The following is a 10,650-nucleotide window of genomic DNA, read 5'->3' as shown; positions in this document are numbered from 1 at the left end:
CTAAGTTCCTTGGGACCGGCAGTGGTATGATAGGTTAGTCAAGATGATTGGTTGTGCACAAGTATTAAGACTGGATTGTCGACGCATGTTGCAGCGTAATTGGTGTTTCTCTGATGAGATATTAGCTTTTGCCAACACCAATCAGTAGAGTAAAGTGGCTCTCTGAATATTATTTCGTAAGTTCTTGAAATAAACGTTTGAAGTTTATGTTATTCCCTTTTTATCACTATTTTAACCAATTTGATATACTTGCATAATATAATTTCCCCAAAGTTACATAATATTTAGGCCCCTACACACACACATACATAATTGATATGCTAAACACTCGAAACGACCCAATATTTCATTCTTTAACTTTCAGGGACTTTGACGACCAATGTGAATCGGAAGAGAATCGCAGCTGACATATAAGGAGTTCCGTACAGGTAGACACTTATCAATACTGTACATACTCCTGGATGCTTTTTCCATATCTTGTAAAGGTTGTAGTTGCCTTGTTGAAGCCGTCTGCCATTGCGTTGTGATGCTGTATGCAGTTGCAACCCAGACGAAGTAAAAATCCAGAGTTACCAGCATTTGACTCTCTCTAAATACCCGCTTTAAGTCCACAGAGGTTCACCCTGTGGGTGTTTACTAACACGGATTTCTATTGCTGAAGAGATAGGATGGTCAGTGGACGGGATAGTCAATGGATAGGATGGTCAATAGATAAGATGGGTGGATGAATGGGATAGTCAATGGATGGGATGGTTAAAGGATATGATGATGAATGAAAGGGATTTTGAATATATGGACACTTATCAATACTGTACATACTCCTGGATGCTTTCTCCATATCTTGTAAAGGTTGTAGTTGCCTTGTTGAAGCCGTCTGCCATTGCGTTGTGATGCTGTATGCAGTTGCAACCCAGACGAAGTAAAAATCCAGAGTTACCAGCATTTGACTCTCTCTAAATACCCGCTTTAAGTCCACAGAGGTTCACCCTGTGGGTGTTTACTAACACGGATTTCTATTGCTGAAGAGATAGGATGGTCAGTGGACGGGATAGTCAATGGATAGGATGGTCAATAGATAAGATGGGTGGATGAATGGGATAGTCAATGGATGGGATGGTTAAAGGATATGATGATGAATGAAAGGGATTTTGAATATATGGGATGGTGAATAACTGAGATAGTGCATGGATTGGAATGTGAATAGATGGAATGGTGAATGGACAGGATTGTTAATGCATGGATCGAAGAATTGTTGGGATGGTGAATAGACAGAATTTTAAATGGATGGAATGGTGAATGGTGGGGTTTGTGAATGCACGAGATGGTGGATATATGGGGTGATGGATTGATGGAATGGTGAATGGATGGAATGTTGAATTTATGGGATAGTGAATGCAGAGAATTGTAAATGAATCTGATGGTGAATAAAGGAGATGTTGAATGGATGGGGTAGTGAACGGACGGCATGGTGGATGGATGAGATGGTTAATGGATGGTATTGTGAATGGGTGGGATGGTAAATGGATTGCATGGTGACTGGATGAGATTGTTAATGGATGGGAGTGTTAATGAATGTTCTTGTGAATTACATGACTAATGGCATAAAGTTAATGAATGTATTGGTGAGTGACATGACTATTCTCGACGGGAGGAGGGGAGCCGTGGTCGTGCGGCAGACTCACCTGAACCATAGCACATGACGCCCAGAGCGTGCAGATGCACTAGTCCTCCTAAGCATAGACGCCATACTTGTGCTCCAAACAACTACCAATTGCACCAAACATCATCAGAGCGATAAAATAAAAGGACTTCAGATCAAGGAGCAGCGATGGAAGGAAATCATTGAACATCTGGAAGGTGGGAAATACCTTTTGAGAAAATAAAGTTCCTCTTTAAATGAATTTACACTCAAAGAAGTGGTCTTTTTTTGTAGGGACGCGAGTCTTATTTTCCATGGCGTCACCCCTTTTATATAGGAACCATCGTGTTGTACCATGCAAATGCTCAGAAAGACAGGGCGTTTTTTCAGCTAGTTATCCTATTGCATTAAAGCCTTCAGTATTAAAACTTGCGCATGCGTCAAAGATTGCATGTCACCTGGGAGTATACAAAACATCACAAAGGCTAAGTCATTATCACTTTAGTGAGCGCGGCACTCCCTGAAAAAAGAAGCGGGTTGTGCGCACGGCGTTCTGGGCGCTCAAGCGTGAACACAAAAACGTTTATCATCTTTTCGCGCTCCTAACATCAATTCTCGAGCTACGTTTTTCATTTTGGTATCAATGCGTTGGCAATAAAATTCTCTACAAGATCATATGCATAAAATGTCACCAAAGCATTTGCTATCCCACCACGAAGTAAATAAACACGAAGATGACTCGCCGTGACACCCAAACAGGAAGTAAATGTTCATACTCTTTCGTTTGTTGCCAGCCTCACAGTCATCCTACAGCGCTTATTTTGATATCACCGAACTCGCAATAAAATTCCCCACCTAAACATATGCCTATCAATGTCTAATTATGTTCCTCACGAGTGTGGGAACTGGGCGAAGCGTTAGCCGTGATTTCAGCAGCGACGACACTGTTGTGATGCAGCGCTTTGAAAGTTTATACTTATTTCACTGTCATGACATTATTTCTCGAGCTACGTAGTTCATTTTTATAGCAATGTGTTCGCAATAGAAAGTTCTATAAGAACATGGGTAGAATTGGCCAACAGAGCGTCAAAAAAATTTGCGGCGAATAAAATTTTACTCGTGTTTGTACCCGTGAGAATAAAAAGTTTTTACTTTGCTCATGTTTTTTCAAGTTTATACTTGATTCACTCCGTTTTTTTTGTTTGTATAGTGTTCGGAATAAAATTCTCTACACAGACATATGCATATAAATGTAGAATCATGATCGCGGCCAACACAAGAGTGTGTGGAGTGCTCGATTACCCTCGTTGTGTCACCAATTCAATAGTCTCTCCTTTAAGTTACAATACATTGCTGTTTTCTCAAATAGGCACAGTGCCTATTACAGAAAACAAAAATTTAATGGCAAACATATTCATACAAACCCCAAGTCGATCGAGTAGTAAATACCCAATATAACACGGTCCGTAAATTTACGTCGTGATCCGACAAGCGGTTAACCAAACCGCCCATAAGTCCAAGTTGAAAATCCAGGAAAGTGATAATTATTATACTTCCCAGGGTAATTATCACATATAATTAGGCATGTGAGGTCATGCGGGAACTGTCAAGGATGCAAAAGTACTCCTAAAGTACAAGTCCCACTCCAGGAGTTCTCAGATATAGCCGAACCCTTGGATTGGGTCGGGGCTGCTTTAATTAATTTACACAGCAACAGATATGCGCTAGTTTTAGTGGGCTACCAGAGTGGTCCAGGTTTACCACTCTGGTAGCCCCTCCTAGGAAAGACCCCCAAACAGTGGCTGATGAATTTCTAGATAGGTTTGATACGGTGTTCGGACCACATAAAGTTCTAGTATCTGTCAGGGGACAGGATTTTATTGGTACTTTATTTCAGGTGGTATGTAAACTCTTAGAAACAACAACAGCGCTAACAGCAGTATACCATCCGCAAACGAACGGCATGGTGGAACGAACCAATAGAACGGTGAAGGATATGTTTGTCATTTTAGCAGAGAATGATCCGGCCACTTGGGATGAACAGTTGCCTTTTGTTCAATTTGCAACAAACACCGCAGTGCACCAGTCAATAAATACTCACCCACTCTTGCTGTTCACTGGACATTTGTGTAATTTTGCGTCTGGTCTCCTTAACAGATATACTATTATTTATGGAGAGGATTAGCCTTCAGAATTCCTCACCAAGATGAAGAATGCATGGAGGATAGCAGCTGAAGCATCAAAGAAAGCAAGGTCACGGTATGCCCATTATTGTGATAGGCAGGTATAACCATTAACAGTGAAGGAGGGGAGCCTCGTGATGCGTTTGAATGAGCCAGCGCCCGCCAATGAGAGTAGGAAGTTATCAGTTAGAAGGCGAGGCCCTTATAGAGTCATTAAGAAACTAGGGCTGTAACGTACGTTTATGTTACGTTGATGGGAAGATTAGATTCACATTGTTTAGTGAGTTTTCATATTTATTTAGTAGTCTTGATTACAGTAGTCGGTTGGTGGCATTGTCGTAAATGTTCAGACGGAGCTTGGAGCAGAGCAGAGAGCTGAGTGAGGCCGGAGTCGCAGAGCTTTATGTGGGAGAGCGTGGTTGCTCGATTGGGAATTGTGAGTGTCTGAACTAAGGGAACGAGAGCGTTGTAGCTCGATGCGGTCGTAGTCTGCTGTCTGCTCTGTGTCGAAGCTGTAGCGTCTTGGGTCGATTAGAACTGTACACGCCGAGTGCTACATTGTCGACTGTGGAAATTATACTCTCCGCTATTCCTCATATCGCTTGCTGATATGGTGACTACACCTCAGCTCCCTCCAACAATATGAGAAAAGTATTACCTGTACTTGGGGAAAGGATTGTAGCTTCAGTAATAAGTGCTAATTAGTTATGCTATTAAGATAAAGATAATGAGATAATGGAGCGAGTATAAGATTACCTCGCTACAGGCCCAGTAAATTTCCTAATCAAGGGTATATTTGAATACCAGACTGAAAGAAGCATCCATCAATAAATTGAAACTTTATGTTGCAAGAGAAGGACTAGAATTACCTTCAGTAATCCCAGCACCCGAGAGAGTTGAGGGAATGGTTATTCCTGATGCTCAATCAGAGGAGGAGGATGACCTTTTGTCATACTTAAATAGTCAACTATCCTCTCAACTATCAACCAATGAAATGTTTCAGAGTATCAGAAAGTAACTCACCTAAGTTCCTTGGGACCGGCAGTGGTATGATAGGTTAGTCAAGATGATTGGTTGTGCACAAGTATTAAGACTGGATTGTCGACGCATGTTGCAGCGTAATTGGTGTTTCTCTGATGAGATATTAGCTTTTGCCAACACCAATCAGTAGAGTAAAGTGGCTCTCTGTATATTATTTCATAAGTTCTTGAAAAGTTACATAATATTTAGGCCCCTACACACACATACATAATTGATATGCTAAACACTCGAAACGACCCAATATTTCATTCTTTAAATTTCAGGGACTTTGACGACCAATGTGAAACGGGAGAGAATCGCAGCTGACATATAAGGAGTTCCGTATAGGTAGACACTTATCAATACTGTACATCCTCCTGGATGCTTTCTCCATATCTTGTAAAGGTTGTAGTTGCCTTGTTGAAGCCGTCTGCCATTGCGTTGTGATGCTGTATGCAGTTGCAACCCAGACGAAGTAAAAATCCAGAGTTACCAGCATTTGACTCTCTCTAAATACCCGCTTTAAGTCCACAGAGGTTCACCCTGTGGGTGTTTACTAACACGGATTTCTATTGCTGAAGAGATAGGATGGTCAGTGGACGGGAAAGTCAATGGATAGGATGGTCAATAGATAAGATGGGTGGATGAATGGGATAGTCAATGGATGGGATGGTTAAAGGATATGATGATGAATGAAAGGGATTTTGAATATATGGGATGGTGAATAACTGAGATAGTGCATGAATTGGAATGTGAATAGATGGGATGGTGAATGGACAGGATTGTTAATGCATGGATCGAAGAATTGATGGGATGGTGAATAGACAGAATTTTAAATGGATGGAATGGTGAATGGTGGGGTTTGTGATTGCACGAGATGGTGGATATATGGGGTGATGGATTGATGGAATGGTGAATGGATGGAATGTTGAATTTATGGGATAGTGAATGCAGAGAATTGTAAATGAATCTGATGGTGAATGGAGGAGATGATGAATGGATGGGGTAGTGAACGGACGGCATGGTGGATGGATTAGATGATTAATGGATGGTATTGTGAATGGGTGGGATGGTAAATGGATTGCATGGTGACTGGATGAGATTGTTAATGGATGGGAGTGTTAATGAATGTTCTTGTGAATTACATGACTAATGGCATAACGTTAATGAATGTATTGGTGAGTGGCATGACTATTCTCGACGGGAAGAGGGGAGCCGTGGTCGTGCGGCAGACTCACCTGAACCATAGCACATGACGCCCAGAGCGTGCAGATGCACTAGTCCTCCTAAGCATAGACGCCATACTTGTGCTCCAAACAACTACCAATTGCACCAAACATCATCAGAGCGATAAAATAAGAGGACTTCAGATCAAGGAACAGCGTTGGAAGGAAATCATTGAACATCTGGAAGGTGGGAAATACCTTTTGAGAAAATAAAGTTCCTCTTTAAATGAATTTACACTCAAAGAAGTGGTCTTTTTTTGTAGGGACGCGAGTCTTATTTTCCATGGCGTCACCCCTTTTATATAGGAACCATCGTGTTGTACCATGCAAATGCTCAGAAAGACAGGGCGTTTTTTCAGCTAGTTATCCCAATGCATTAAAGCCTTCAGTATTAAAACTTGCGCATGCGTCAAAGATTGCACGTCACCCGGGAGTATACAAAACATCACAAAGGCTAAGTCATTATCACTTTAGTGAGCGCGGCACTCCCTGAAAAAAGAAGCGGGTTGTGCGCACGGCGTTCTGGGCGCTCAAGCGTGAACACAAAAACGTTTATCATCTTTTCGCGCTCCTAACATCAATTCTCGAGCTACGTTTTTCATTTTGGTATCAATGCGTTGGCAATAAAATTCTCTACAAGATCATATGCATAAAATGTCACCAAAGCATTTGCTATCCCACCACGAAGTAAATAAACACGAAGATGACTCGCCGTGACACCCAAACAGGAAGTAAATGTTCATACTCTTTCGTTTGTTGCCAGCCTCACAGTCATCTTACAGCGCTTATTTTGATATCACCGAACTCGCAATAAAATTCCCCACCTAGACATATGCCTATCAATGTCTAATTATGTTCCTCACGAGTGTGGGAACTGGTCGAAGCGTTAGCCGTGATTTCAGCTGCGACGACACTGTTGTGATGCAGCGCTTTGAAAGTTTATACTTATTTCACTGTCATGACATTATTTCTCGAGCTACGTAGTTCATTTTTATAGCAATGTGTTCGCAATAGAAAGTTCTATAAGAACATTGGTAGAATTGGCCAACAGAGCGTCAAATAAATTTTCGGCGAATAAAATTTTACGCGTGTTTGTACCAGTGAGCATAAAAAGTTTTTACTTTGCTTATGTTTTTTCAAGTTTATACTTGATTCACTCCGTTTTTTTGTTTGTATAGTGTTCGGAATAAAAATCTCTCCACAGACATATGCATATAACTGTAGAATCATGATCGCGGCCAACACAAGAGTGTGTGGAGTGTGCGATTACCCTCGTTGTGTCACCAATTCAATAGTCTCTCCTTTAAGTTACAATACATTGCTGTTTTCTCAAATAGGCACAGTGCCTATTAGAGAAAACAAAAATTGAATGGCAAACATATTCATACAAACCCCAAGTAGATCGAGTAGTAAATACCCAATATAACACGGTCCGTAAATTTACGTCGTGATCCGACAAGCGGTTAGGCAAACCGCCCATAAGTCCAAGTCGAAAATCCAGGAAAGTGATAATTATTATACTTCCCAGGGTAATTATCACATATAATTAGGCATGTGAGGTCATGCGGGAACTGTCAAGGATGCAAAAGTACTCCTAAAGTACAAGTCCCACTCAAGGAGTTCTCAGATATAGCCGAACCCTTGGATTGGGTCGGGGCTGCTTTAATTAATTTACACAGCAACAACTCAGGCAACAGATATGCGCTAGTTTTAGTGGGCTACCAGAGTGGTCCAGGTATACCACTCTGGTAGCCCCTCCTAGGAAAGACCCCCAAACAGTGGCTGATGAATTTCTAGATAGGTTTGATACGGTGTTCGGACCACCTAAAGTTCTAGTATCTGTCAGGGGACAGGATTTTATTGGTAGTTTATTTCAGGAGGTATGTAAACTCTTAGAAACAACAACAGCGCTAACAGCAGTATACCATCCCCAAACGAACGGCATGGTGGAACGAACCAATAGAACGGTGAAGGATATGTTTGTCATTTTAGCAGAGAATGATCCGGCCACTTGGGATGAACAGTTGCCTTTTGTTCAATTTGCAACTTCTTCAATTTTGTTCAATTTGCAAGTGCACCAGTCAATAAATACTCAACCACTCTTGCTGTTCACTGGACATTTGTGTAATTTTGCGTCTGGTCTCCTTAACAGATATACTATTATTTATGGAAAGGATTAGCCTTCAGAATTCCTCACCAAGATGAAAAATGCATGGAGGATAGCAGCTGAAGCATCAAAGAAAGCAAGGTCACGGTATGCCCATTATTGTGATAGGCAGGTATAACCATTAACAGTGAAGGAGGGGAGCCTCGTGATGCGTTTGAATGAGCCAGCGCCCGCCAATGAGAGTAGGAAGTTATCAGTTAGAAGGCGAGGCCCTTATAGAGTCATTAAGAAACTAGGGCTGTAACGTACGTTTATGTTACGTTGATGGGAAGATTAGATTCACATTGTTTAGTGAGTTTTCATATTTATTTAGTAGTCTTGATTACAGTAGTCGGTTGGTGGCATTGTCGTAAATGTTCAGACGGAGCTTGGAGCAGAGCAGAGAGCTGAGTGAGGCCGGAGTCGCAGAGCTTTATGTGGGAGAGCGTGGTTGCTCGATTGGGAATTGTGAGTGTCTGAACTAAGGGAACGAGAGCGTTGTAGCTCGATGCGGTCGTAGTCTGCTGTCTGCTCTGTGTCGAAGCTGTAGCGTCTTGAGTCGATTAGAACTGTACACGCCAAGTGCTACATTGTCGACTGTGGAAATTATACTCTCCGCTATTCCTCATATCGCTTGCTGATATGGTGACTACACCTCAGCTCCCTCCAACAAGATGAGAAAAGTATTACCTGTACTTGGGGAAAGGATTGTAGCTTCTGTAATAAGTGCTAATTAGTTATGCTATTAAGATAAAGATAATGAGATAATGGAGCGAGTATAAGATTACCTCGCTACAGGCCCAGTAAATTTCCTAATCAAGGGTATATTTGAATACCAGACTGAAAGAAGCATCCATCAATAAATTGAAACTTTATGTGGCAAGAGAAGGACTGGAATTACCTTCAGTAATCCCAGCACCCGAGAGAGTTGAGGGAATGGTTATTGCTGATGCTCAATCAGAGGAGGAGGATGACCTTTTGTCATACTTAAATAGTCAACTATCCTCTCAACTATCAAACAATGAAATGTTCCAGAGTATCAGAAAGTAACTCACCTAAGTTCCTTGGGACCGGCAGTGGTATGATAGGTTAGTCAAGATGATTGGTTGTGCACAAGTATTAAGACTGGATTGTCGACGCATGTTGCAGCGTAATTGGTGTTTCTCTGATGAGATATTAGCTTTTGCCAACACCAATCAGTAGAGTAAAGTGGCTCTCAGTATATTATTTCGTAAGTTCTTGAAATAAACGTTTGAAGTTTATGTTATTCCCTTTTTATCACTATTTTAACCAATTTGATATACTTGCATAATATAATTTCCCCAAAGATACATAATATTTAGGCCCCTACACATACATACATAATTGATATGCTAAACACTCGAAACGACCCAATATTTCATTCTTTAACTTTCAGGGACTTTGACGACCAATGTGAATCGGGAGAGAATCGCAGCTGACATATAAGGAGTTCCGTACAGGTAGACACTTATCAATACTGTACATCCTCCTGGATGTTTCTCCATATCTTGTAAAGGTTGTAGTTGCCTTGTTGAAGCCGTCTGCCATTGCGTTGTGATGCTGTATGCAGTTGCAACCCAGACGAAGTAAAAATCCAGAGTTACCAGCATTTGACTCTCTCTAAATACCCGCTTTAAGTCCACAGAGGTTCACCTTGTGGGTGTTTACTAACACCGATTTCTATTGCTGAAGAGATAGGATGGTCAGTGGACGGGAAAGTCAATGGATAGGATGGTCAATAGATAAGATGGGTGGATGAATGGGATAGTCAATGGATGGGATGGTTAAAGGATATGATGATGAATGAAAGGGATTTTGAATATATGGGATGGTGAATAACTGAGATAGTGCATGGATTGGAATGTGAATAGATGGAATGGTGAATGGACAGGATTGTTAATGCATGGATCGAAGAATTGATGGGATGGTGAATAGACAGAATTTTAAATGGATGGAATGGTGAATGGTGGGGTTTGTGAATGCACGAGATGGTGGATATATGGGGTGATGGATTGATGGAATGGTGAATGGATGGAATGTTGAATTTATGGGATAGTGAATGCAGAGAATTGTAAATGAATCTGATGGTGAATGGAGGAGATGATGAATGGATGGGGTAGTGAACGGACGGCATGATGGATGGATGAGATGGTTAATGGATGGTATTGTGAATGGGTGATGTGGTAAATGGATTGCATGGTGACTGGATGAGATTGTTAATGGATGGGAGTGTTAATGAATGTTCTTGTGAATTACATGACTAATGGCATAAAGTTAATGAATGTATTGGTGAGTGGCATGACTATTCTCGACGGGAGGAGGGGAGCCGTGGTCGTGCGGCAGACTCACCTGAACCATAGCACATGACGCCCAGAGCGTGCAGATGCACTAGTCCTCCTAAGCATAGACGCCATA

Source organism: Procambarus clarkii, chromosome 72 (genome assembly GCF_040958095.1).
Source record: "Procambarus clarkii isolate CNS0578487 chromosome 72, FALCON_Pclarkii_2.0, whole genome shotgun sequence".
Lineage (NCBI taxonomy): Eukaryota > Metazoa > Arthropoda > Malacostraca > Decapoda > Cambaridae > Procambarus > Procambarus clarkii.
This window is presented reverse-complemented; position numbering follows the sequence as displayed.